The sequence below is a fragment of the Heterocephalus glaber genome, unplaced genomic scaffold (assembly GCF_053883595.1).
Source record: "Heterocephalus glaber isolate CG9 unplaced genomic scaffold, H.glaber_assembly_v1.0 deba00000546, whole genome shotgun sequence".
Taxonomy (NCBI): Eukaryota; Metazoa; Chordata; class Mammalia; order Rodentia; family Bathyergidae; genus Heterocephalus; species Heterocephalus glaber.
The window spans coordinates 31,652,261-31,664,474 of record NW_028258147.1 but is presented as its reverse complement, the minus strand read 5'-3'; the positions used below and the strand labels follow the sequence as shown (position 1 = coordinate 31,664,474).

The 12,214-nt window shown below is 35.6% G+C and overlaps 1 long non-coding RNA gene across 2 annotated transcripts in view; it reads right to left on the bottom strand.

The window, feature by feature from the left end:
* LOC147829666 (uncharacterized) overlaps window positions 1-12,214 on the bottom strand; it is a 63,930-nt gene that overhangs the window by 32,424 nt on the left and 19,292 nt on the right. Inside the window, exons 2-3 of one of the 2 annotated variants that reach the window (XR_015448755.1) lie at window positions 8,278-8,350; window positions 5,459-7,788 (exon numbers count right to left, since the gene is read on the bottom strand). This is a non-coding gene — a long non-coding RNA (uncharacterized LOC147829666). Of the gene's footprint in view, window positions 1-5,458; window positions 7,789-8,277; window positions 8,351-12,214 lie in introns of those variants that run through there. The other variant, XR_015448756.1, reaches the window with a different exon arrangement.

Below are 12,214 nucleotides of genomic sequence, written 5' to 3'. Positions count from 1 at the left end.
CACATCAAAATGGTTTCTTAGCGGGCCGGGGATTTAGCTCAGTGGTTTCGCCGCCTGCTGCGCAGGCGCAAGAACCCGAGTTCAATCCCCAGTACCAAAAAAAAAAAAAAAGGTTTCTTAGGACTGGAAATGGGAATGGAGAACAAGTGGGCTGGAATGAACTTTTTGGGGTAACGAAAGTGTTCTAAAAACTATTGTGGTGGTTTTGCACAAATTTATTAAAATTTATCAAATTTCACTATTATGTGGTGTTAATTTATGCTACATAAATTGTAAATTATATCTCAATATATATTTTTAATCCCTAGGTAAATCCAGGATACAATCCAGAAATTACTGAACACATAATAAAAATTACTGAACATATTTTGAAAACAAGTTACCTATTTCCAAAGAAAATGTATTTTCAAAAGAAAATATATATGTTCAATATAATATATGTTAAAAATTCAGTATAAATTTTTATAATATAACAATATATAAGTATGATTTAGATAATAATGTTACATTTATAGAACTATGATCCAAAATTTGAAACTATTTTAAAGTAATTATTATAATTTTGGTTGAGGTGAGGGAAATATGTCAATAATCTATAAAATGATAGAAAATCACAGTAAGGATATAGAAACTATGAAAAAAAATTCTAAAATTTTTCTAAAATGAAATCTCTGAATTTAAAAAACTATTTGATAGGCTTGGTAACAGAACAGCAATGACAGAAGAAATAGTAATAAAACAATAGAAATAGTCCAACCTGAATGACAAATATATATATAAATCAAATATATAAATATCATGTATATATTATATATATATATATCACGTATGTGTAATTGGAGTTCCAGATTGAAACTGATGTGACAAAAATAATTTTAAAATATCAACAATTAAAAATAATTAAAGTAATACCAACATTTTCCAAAAATTGGCAAAAGATATAAATATACAGAGCAGCCGGGCATGGTGGTGGATGCCTATAATACCAGCATTCAGGAGGCTGAGGCAGGAGGATCACCACGAGTTCGAGGCCAGCCTGGGCTAAATAGTATGTTCAAGGCCAGCCTGAACTACATAGCAAGACCCTGTCTCAATAAATAAATAAATAAACAAAACAAATCAAAGAGGTTTGGTGAACCCCAAAGATGATAAGCATGAAGATACGTGCGAGCCCACTATAGTGCACCTGCAGTATATCAAAACTGAGAAGAAAATCACACAGACAGATCGCAAAAACACCGTAATTACAAACAGGAACAATGTTTCAAACTATCACAGATTTCTCACTTGATACTACAGGAGCAGAAATTCCAGGAAGCAATATCTCCAAAGGGCTGAAAGAAAAATGTGTCAAGTCAGAATTCAATATATAATAAATACGTGGTGCAACTACAAAAGCAAAATAACAAGATTCTCAAATAAAAGAAAACGCAGGAAATTTGCTAGCTAGCAGATTTGCCGAAACCCTAAATGAAATTATTTGAAAGTTACTTTGAAGGAAATGATTCCAACAGAAAATCTCAAATCCTCAGAAAGAAATGAAGATGTAAATATCTAGGTAAATATAAAATACTGTTTTCCCACTAAATATCTTTAAAGTACATCTAAATCTTTAGGTCAAAAATTATAAAGTTGGGTCGGGGATTTAGCTCACTGGTGCCGCCGCCTGCCCCGCAAGCGGAAGGACCCGAGTTGGATCCCCAGTACCAAAAAATTAAATAAAATAAAAAAATAAATTATGAAGTTCCTTGCAGATTTAGAGATATAAACATGTACGCTGATGTAACAAATATGGTAATTATCACACAAAGCTGGGTAGGAGAATATTACTACTATGTGGTAGAAAGATTTCTACATTTTTTTTTTTTTTTGATACTCGGTATCAAACTCAGGACCTTGAGGTTTCAAGGCAGGCAGCAGAACCACTGAGCTAAATCCCCAGCGGGTTTCTACATTTTTATGTAAACTAGTATATTATTAACTCTAAATTGAGGATAAAAGGGTGAATATATATATTCCCATAGTAACCACTTTGCTTGGAATTATGAGGTTTCCATAATTAAAGCATAAATCAAGGAAGACCTTTGCCTTATTCAGCTTCTTTCCTGAATCATTCACCTCAGACTAGTGATCTAGTAAAACTGAATACACACATTTGCCAGCTAGGAAAGGTGTAATAAATGTGGCTATTGTTATTATCATGTCCTTAATGATGTCTTTCAAACACAACCATCAAAAGATAATCAGTTCATACTGAATTGCATAAGTTTGTTTTAGAATGCCCAGACTTGGGTTTGAGTTCCATAGACTATGTGACTTCTCAGTGTGTTTATATGTTAAGCAAGATTATGATAAAATTCAATTTAACTAGGGCTGCCAAGAAGAGTAAAGGAAAATCAAGTAACTTGCTTAGCATAACACTGGGCACAAAGAAAGTTCTCAATTTATATAGGTTGCACTTATTAAAGAAGTTCTGGGATTGATGATGCTCAACACAAATGCTTTAAAAATTTGTAATCCATGGCAAAATATATATGAATTCTGTGCTAGTTAGAACTTCCATTCTCAAAGCTTAGTAGATCACTTTATTATATAACTCCACTGTAGCATGAAAGTCATTTTCAAACCATTTATTTTGTGATTAGCAAATGAAATACAAGATGCATATCACTATCTCATCAGATGAAATAGCAACACAGGTCCAATAATCTCTTTGAAAAGCCCTTGGGACCTGATATCTTTTGAATTCAGAGTGTTTTTAAAAATCATTCTTTATCTTGTGTAATAACTCCAGGGGGGTCTGGCAGTAGCTTTTAATCAAACACATTAATAGCTCTTCAATCATACCTGTGAATACTCACACAAAGTAGGATAAATAAAGGCTTGAACTTGTCATATATCACTTCTAGTCAGTCAGATCTTGCTACTAAATAAGTTTCCTATAATATGTATGTTTGTTTCAGCTTTTTCCGTTTTAAAATTGCAAATAAGGGACTGTAAACCTGTGATAGCAAACACTTAAATTGTATTTATCATGAGACAGGCATTTTCTAAATGCTTTACAAATCAACATATTGATCCACAACAAACCTATCAAGTGAACACTTCGGTTGTTCCCATTTTATAAATGAGGTAACTGGGAGAAAAAGAGCGATTGACCCAAAGTTACATATCTAGTGAAGTACAGAACAAAGATCCTACTCCAGAGCTTATTGCTCCCCCCTTCCTGTACTGCTTTTCTGAATCTAAGTTCCAATTATCTATAATGCAACACATTTAAAGGTCATCCTAAATAACAGTTTCTAAATTCAGCTGGATATCAGTCAGCTTCTGGCCCAAACAACCATTAGAACTGTAGAAAAATGTCCCAGCTCTGTGTGCACCCTTGCCCTGGAACAGAAATAGAAAACCCACCCAAAGTACCACTATGGATCCACCAATATGTACCAATAACCACATTTGTTCTTTGCCATGCTGGCAGTGAAAGAAATAGCAGGGGTGAGAAATTGGTGGAGGAGGCAAATGAGATGGAAAATAACATGTGAAAAGTAATAAAATCCCAAGTGGGTAGCCTTTTCTTATTCCCAGATGTCCATTTTCTCTCCTGGGAGAACAGGGTGGCAAGCTGTCTGGGCTTGACTAGAAATCACATGGCTCTGAGTCTCCCAGACCTCCTCTTGCTGAATTACATAAAAGACATATTAGAATGCTGGTTATTGATTTAGAACATTTCTCACTTCTGATTCACTCAATGTATTAAATACAGTTTGAAAAGCTTTACCAGAATTTTCTGTATCTTAAATTCAACTAAAGGCATATAATGGCTTCTTTTGAAGTCTCTGTAGTAACTGTAGCAAACCATAACTGCTTCTTCCAAAATCAAGTGATCATTATTTCCCAAAGGAGTTTTGTTCATAAGTATATAGTCATCCTATTCTGTCCAAATTCCTTCTGTTTAAGTTATTGGCCTTGTAGTACAGGACAATACAGTAAAAAATGTATTTTTTTTTTTTTTGCTACTGGGGATTGAACTCAGGACCTTGCACTTGTAAGGCAGGCACAGTGCCACTGAGCTAAATCCCGAGCCCAAAACTTTATTTTTTAAAATGAAATATTTCATCATTAGCCAAAGAAACAAGGTATTCATTGTGTCTCTGCCATTATGGATATAGTCAAATCTAGGCTGTGTCTAAAAAGTTGAAAATTATTTTAATTATACATCTATATTTCTATTGGAAAACAATCTGCATTATTTTGTCCTCTTCCTATTCTCATTTTATGCTCTGGGCACTTGGGTAATCACAACTTTGGCTCTTACATTTGAAAAACAAGTTTTGTGAGATTAGATTTGATTCTGCTTGGTGAACTGTTAGTTCACTGTAATATTGTATCTACACTATCCAGAGCACATAGAGAAAGTAAAGAAGTGTGAGAACTAATGGGTACAAGAAGTTACTTAATCCTAAAATAACGGAAAAGCTAAATTAAACTGTATCCATTTGAAGAGATCTTATCCCAAAATATGTGAGAATATAACAATAAGTGAGATATTTCCATATCCTGTCCTTGAATAACATCAAGAAATATTTACTTTTTAAAAAAAAGTAGCTTAAGAGCTATTGGACAAAAGTGGAAAAGGACAAAACTGTATAGATGAAACTTTCAAGTAAGTCAGCAGCCGCTATTATCTCACTCCACAAGGGCAGACGGGCCATTATTGCCACGGTGGGAGAGTGAAATATTTTCCTGGTTATAGAATTGAACCAATCTCCCCCTCATAGGGGTGATCACAGCAAGAGTAAGTAAACTAAGTGAATCAGGAGAGACACTGCCTGCAGGATGTCTGCAGACCAGGTGGAAAGAACTCTCTCCTGGGTGTTACCAGGGCAATCACATTAAGGGAGTAGAAACTTTCAAACAACTAGGAGGGAAAGATTATCTTGGAAATTCTCTTTTTCACCTGGTTACAATTAAACCTTACAGATTAAAAAAAGAAAAAGCAAAAGAAAGTAGCATTTGAGCACCACAGTGGGCTAGGCACCTTGATAGGTACTTTTTGCTCACTTGATCTCATTTGATGTTATCATAAATTCTGTGACTTACATCTCTTCTTTTCTCATTATAACAGTAAATCATCCACCTTCACTCTACTAGTTAGGGATAAGATGGGATTAAAACAGTCCATATCACTTCAAAGCACATGCTCCTCCCACACTTCGGAAATTCTGCCTGCCAGTTTCCTTCCTGCTTCTCGAACATATGACACATATCCCTCTCCCTTAATTGAATCAGGCATTTTCCAAACTGGAATAGGTGCTTCCCTTCCAACAGAGACTTTTCTTCAATCAACTATTTATTCTTAAACATCATAAGAAAAGCCATCAAAGGGAAGGAAGGAAGGAAGAAGGAAGGAAGGAAGAAGGAAGGGAGGGAGGGAGGGAGGAAGGACGGGAGAGAGAAAGACTGACTTTAGATTAGGAATGAGCAGAGTCAGAACAAAAGGACATCTTATTAATGTGTTTGTTTGTTTGTTTGTTTTACAGTTAGTACAGTAGTTAAGCTGCATTTGTGTTTTTCTATGACAATACTTTTTAGAATTTTTTAGGTACCCAGAATTTCTTAGGTATCTCTGAATACGAACTATGAAAATTCATGCCTATTTACCAACTCAGAACTTATTTTTGTCACATCTTAAATGTATTTTGTACTGTGGCTTGGTTTTTAAATGTTTATATGCAAAGTAATTGAGAAAAACCTCTTTATACAGTCATTCTTTGACATAGCTTTCATTTAAATATTTAATTTTAAATACGTTTTAGGTAAGAATAAAGCAAGATTGCATCTTAACCAACTAAAGGAACATGACTCCTGCTAGCTAAATGACTCTAAACAATACACAAAGTATTATTATTAATGCATTGGGTTCAGCAACTCAGCAAAACAATTTAATTATTTATAATTTAGTTACGTCTTAACATGTCTAAGCATATTAAGACAACAATTATGATAACTCTGTTATACTAGGACATAAAAACTCTTACAATAAGGTATATGCATGTCCCCGTAATAATACTAGTTCATTTAACCAGAATTTTAAAAAACAAAATCTTACCAAAGACTTTAAACTGATGGATAAGTAAACTCTAACGTCCTAAGAGTTAATTTCCCTAAGCTATCGGAACCTAACAAGAGACAGTTGAAAACACAAGAAATTATTCAGATGAAAACAAAACCTTTTTTTTAAAGCTAGTTCTTTTGTAAATTTTACAAAGAACACATGAATATTGTAAGCTTTGTCATTTTATTTATCTTATATTAATATTTGTGATACATAAGTTACATTGGTTTGGGGAGAATATATATCTGCAGGAGACTGCAATGTTGATTATGCCCCAAACAGGCTGTAACCACTGCAGGCTGTGAAGAGTTAACCCCACAATTAGCTTGTTTATAGAAGTGAGTCCACCCAAAGCCTACATGCCAAGGTCAGAGTGACTCACACCCAAATTATGTTCCCACAATTAAAACCTACTAACTAGAAGGACAATGTTCTAATTACAACCATATATTTTGTCTATTTTTCTCCTAATTTGAGAATGCTTTGTCTTGTCTTTTACAAGTCTTGCTTACATTAGTTTCCATAGAAACTGCATGATTGTGTGTCTTCACACCTAGTTCTGCCTTTGCACACAGCTCACCTTTACCCTAAATGATTACCAATAAAAATCAGTGGCTTGAACTGGCCAGGACCTTTGTGAGTTGTACCACCACTGGCCGTCCTGGCTCCTTGCTTTCTGTCTCTCTTAGTTCTGTCTTTTATTTCCCCACCCACCTACCAAGGCCTGCATCGTACACTGGGCAGGAAACTGGAATCTACTGCAAAGGTTTCTGCTAATGTTTCAGGGGTTCCCAGTTATACCTCTTTCCCTGAAAACAAGACCTACATGGAAAATAATCATCCTTCAAAACTAGAGATCATGGGTCGGGGATTTAGTTCAGTGGTTCTGCCACCTGCCTCACAAGCACAAGGTCCTGAGTTCAATCCCTGGTACCAAAAAAACAAAAACAACAACAAAACAACTAAAACTAGAGATCAAAAATCTGCCTTGCAGAGGAGCCACCAAGCAAGAGAATAGTGATAGCAGGTGAAGCCAAAATCAGCCAACTGGGGCTGGCGTTTTTGATCTCTAATTTTCAAGGCTGATTATTTTCCCACTAGGTCTTATTTTTGGAGAAAGCTGAACATACAATCTAGATTTTTTTTTTTTTTTTTTTTTTTTTTTGGTGCTGGGGATCGAAGTCGGGCCTTTGCACTTGCGCAGCAGGCAACAAAACCACTGAGCTAAATCCCCGGCCCATAATCTAGATTTTTAATTCTTCTACTCCCCTATCCCTCTCTTCCCCCACTCTGTTGATCTCCTTCCTCATCTCCAAAAAGTCTTCCTCCTTATCTTTCTTTTATTTTATTCTTCGATTAATTTATATTTTTGGTTTCTCATATAAGAGAAATAATGCACTATTTAATTTTTTGCAAGACTCTTTTTTAAATGGAGGAAATAGATATTGTTTTTACTTGTAACACAAACAAACCCGTTGGATTATCCTTTGGGTTTAAGTCTATTCAAAGTGGTACCTGTGTACCTATGTGTCAGTCATGGTCAAGAACGTCCAGACTGTAGTCTTCCTCAGTGGATGCTGTACCCCAAGAGTCTAGGGGTTCACTGAGGATGGGGAATGGGCTAATGGAAATCAGGCAAACTTCAAGTTCTTTCTTCTTTCTTCATTGGCCTTTGCCAACACCAGACAATATGAAAAGTAAGAAAAAATTAAAATTAGTGTGGACTAAAAATTTTGAAATTTTATATCAGATACGACTTTCCCAAGAGTTCAGAGGTCAACCATACATGAATCATGGCCAAGTTTAATGTCACCTACACAGTAGATCTACCATACTTTGTGGTACCATGGTTTCAGGATACTTACTTTGCTGCTAAGGCAGGTAGGGGTCTAAAATCCAAGGAGAACTACATGGATAATGTTTAGGAATATTTCATATGCATCATACAAAGGCATTGGGAAGTATTTTCACCACCAAATACTTCTTCATATGTGATATTTTAGGCCACAACTGGATGATCCTTTCCAACTCTTTAACAGTGGATAACAAGTAATTCTTTCCTACATCTGGTATGACTCAATCTTGTTAAACTCTCCTGCTCCTGAGAATACTTGTGACTTTTATTGCTGCCTGAAGACACATTTTAAAACTGTACTTACAAGGGCCAGGGATTTAGCTCAGTGGTTCCGGTGCCTGCCTCTCAAGTGCAAGGTCCCGAGTTCAATCACCGTGCTAAATAAATAAATAAATAAGTAAAAGTTAAAAAAAAACTGTACTTATAGGGCCAGGGATTTAGCTCAGTGGTTCCACCACCTGCCTCTCAAGTGCAAGGTCCTGAGTTTGATCCCCAGTACTCCCCCCAAAAAAAGAAACTGTACTTATAAATTTAATTTACACCTTATTTTATAAATGACAGCCAGTAAGAACAAAAGTTAAAAGTTAAATTCTCCTGTAGTCAGTACATGAAGGATTACAACTTTTCCTAAAATGCCAGCTGGACCTTAAATAGTTAAATGTATCTTAAGCGACTAATAAAAAGAGATATAAACGTAAGAAGTCATGTTCTTGGAACAGGGATTTAGCTCAGTAGTTCTGCCGCCTGCCTCAAAAGTGCAAGGTCCCAAATTCAATCCCCAGTACCAAAAAAAAAAAGAAAAGAAAGAAAGAAAGAATGTTGTTGGGCCAATATAATTGTCTGTGTCTTGAGATGCATTAACAATTAAAGATTACTTAACCAATTGCCCTTGTTCTGATTTCACATTCAACCAGCTAAATTTCAGGTTATAATTTGATATCTTATACTCAATTATCCACACAGGGAGTAATGGAATAAGTCATAAGACTAAAGATCTTTGGTTGGTGGAAAAATTGTATTTCCCATTAACACTTAGTAAATTGGCACACAATTTTAGGCATCAATTGTGTGACCTTCATTTACCCAAATCTGTTGCTTGAAAATTCATCCATTCTTCTAAATTGATAAAAACTTCAGTTTCAATCCTAGACAAGCTCAGGGCCAGATCCCTTGCTGTGACAAATTCACCAAAGCAAAGGCCCCTCCCAGTGTTCTGTGGGGGGTCTCAGAGCCAGCTGCTGGCCTGGCCCCAGCAACACAACATTCACAGCCAGCATCTGCCTTCACATTTCTACTACTCCAGAGCAGCCATGTTAACCATAGCATCTTACCCTTATGTGCAGAAATTTACCACACATGGAACATATTCTTCACATCTAACTGGGGAGAAAATGAACTTTTGTTGTTTTCTCAGCCCACCTCATGTCAATTGTCATTTTTAGTGAGAAAAACTAAAGTTAAGAAAGTCAATAATCATCACCTTCCTGTTGCCATCAAGCATATCAAGCCAATACATAAAAGACAACAGTTGTTTTGTTTTTTTTTTTGGAACCGGGGATCTAACTTGGATCCTTGCACTTGTGAGGCAGGCGCTGGAACCACTGAGCTAAATCCCCGGCGATAGTTTTTAAATATTCCAGATTTAGATGTTTTTTGCAATTATATATATAATATATATTATAGATATATATTTGCCAGTTTTGATAGTTTTGATAAGGATATACAAAATTTTTTCCTGTACAAATTTTCTCTGTTGTGGATATCTGAAAATAGACAGATTTGTAAATTCATCTAAGTAGGATACTTTAAAAATATTTTGTCCCTGTTTACTCATGGTATCTAGAGGATTGTTTGTTCTTCCTACCATTTTTGGAGAAAAGTGAGATCCTTGCAGGACTACTACAAAGAATAGTAATGTAATTTCTTGACAACTAGCGTGAAGAAGCCCCTATCTATAAGGTTCCAGATGCATTTTGAATTAAATCAACGGATGTTTATTGAGTCCCTAATATGCATGCTCAGCACCCAGGAATCCTCAAGTTTATATTCATGAAAATGTTACATTGGAAGTAGATTTTATGTGTTTATTTGAAATTATGTGGAGACAGGCAGGTGGGGGCATTTTTTCCTCATGTTACTATCATTAAACTCTGGGGTGTTTTCTGTGAAAATTTAAAAAACACCTGAAGACCTCAATTCTAACTGCATGGTAAATAAAAGAGAATTATCATTTAACTCAAATACATCAGTCACAGAAGTCTTTTTTGAGTTCTATTGGTCATCAGTATCCTGTGAAACCTATTAATCAAGGGATTGCTGTTGTCATGTGTATCCATTAATCCTGTGGAAAGAAAACTATGCTTTTATTAGTAGAAAGTATAAATAGTGTTCCTGGACATGCCATTCTATTCAAATCCATCACTAGAATTCTTAATGAAATGGAGAAAAAAAAGTTACACAAATGATATCCATAACAAAAGTGTATGATTTCTTAACACTAGCTTCAACATATATTGTTGTGCTCATTGTTTCTATAATTTAGGGGATGGTTATCCTCTCAATGAGTGAGAAGACTGAAGAAACAAATTCTTCCGTGTCCTAAGGAATATGCATTTTAAAGATGCCTTTGGAAAAAAGTGAAAGTAAAATGACGAGAAGAAATAATTTTGCTAGGTTTAGGGAACAGACTGTGCCACAAATTACTATTCTCTTTCACAAGATCTACCATAATGCCCCTCTGAGAATTAAAAGATGCTATGCGGCTGACTTAGAATGATATTTAAAGTCCTACAGACTGAACTCACATGGCTAAGATATATTTTTCTTGGTTTGGTTATTTCCTTGGCATGGCATTTTTAATCTCCCTTCATTAACCTCATCTCGATTTCTAGTTACCCAGTTTCCAGTTTCTTTCATAAGGTCTCTCAATAACTCCAAAGTGAACTCACTTCTGTAGTCTGTGACTTAATACGATAGTAGACATTTTTCATTTGCAATTTTACATCTTAACTGCACTCTAACCTTCTGATGGGGAATAGTTTCCTGTTTGTGGAAGGTTCTAGTTGGAGAATAATTGAAGGTAGCTACTTTGCCAGGCTCTTGTCTGGAAGTACAGTCAGAGGGTGGACATGTGACCTAACCTTGGGCCTACTGAATGCTCCTGTTCCGCACAGTGAACATGAGCAAGTGAAGCAAGAGCAATGCACACAGCAATGTCAACACAACAGCAAAATCCTCCTGAGACTGTCCCCGTCATGCTACAGTGCTAGTACCCCCGCTCCTCTGCTCTTCAGAGCTCCCTGGAGTCCTCCCGCCCCCAAGCCTGGCTCCTTTCTAGCTTCCAACTGATTTTGAGAGCACCATACACTTTTTGAAACAACCTCCATGCTGCTTAATTAAGTCAATGGACTTCTCTTTTTAGTATTCCTCACTAATACACCACATGAGTTACCACTTGTTTACACATTTTCCATAATCTTTATATTTAAATTTTGTCCCATCAACAGGATTTTAAGTTGCCTAGTGAATATTTAGTTAATACTGCATATCATAGGATATTAGAAATCGTAAACTAAAGGAGAATTTAAAAATAAGTTACTGGGCCGGGGATTTAGCTCAGTGGTTCTGCCGCCTGCCTTGTAAGCACAAGGTCCCAAGTTCGATCCCTGGTACCAAAAAAAAAATAAGTTACTGATGAAGAAGCGGGTGCTATAACCGAAGCAATTTGCCACAGGCTATGTGACAGTTGAATCAGGACTAGAACAAGGATTACCTGTTCGGTTCTTTATGACTTTCTACCAGAACAAGCTTCCTTCTTGTTCATTAAGTGATTTTTTTCAAGAACATTAAGACTAAACTATGAATCATATTCTCAGATAATATTCAAAGAGAATATAATATAATATGCATTCAAACAGGAATGTTAAGAGCATTTACAGAGTACTCTAACAAAACAATAGAACTGCATCTGTCATTTTAGAATGTCATCCTGCAAAACTAATGGAACACAGGAAATAATTCCCAAGAATGTGCCAAAGAAAGTAATTTCCCATAAGAACCCAAGGAAATACACTTCTATAATGATGACTGCAATAACTGATATACTATTCATAATCCTTCATTTATTATGAGCAGTATGAAGGTATTTCCATATGAACAGAAAAATTTTTTGTTTCTTCCATAAGACAGCTGCAATACTTAATGTTCCAAGATTAACTAAAAGGTAACATGTTGGTTTCAGA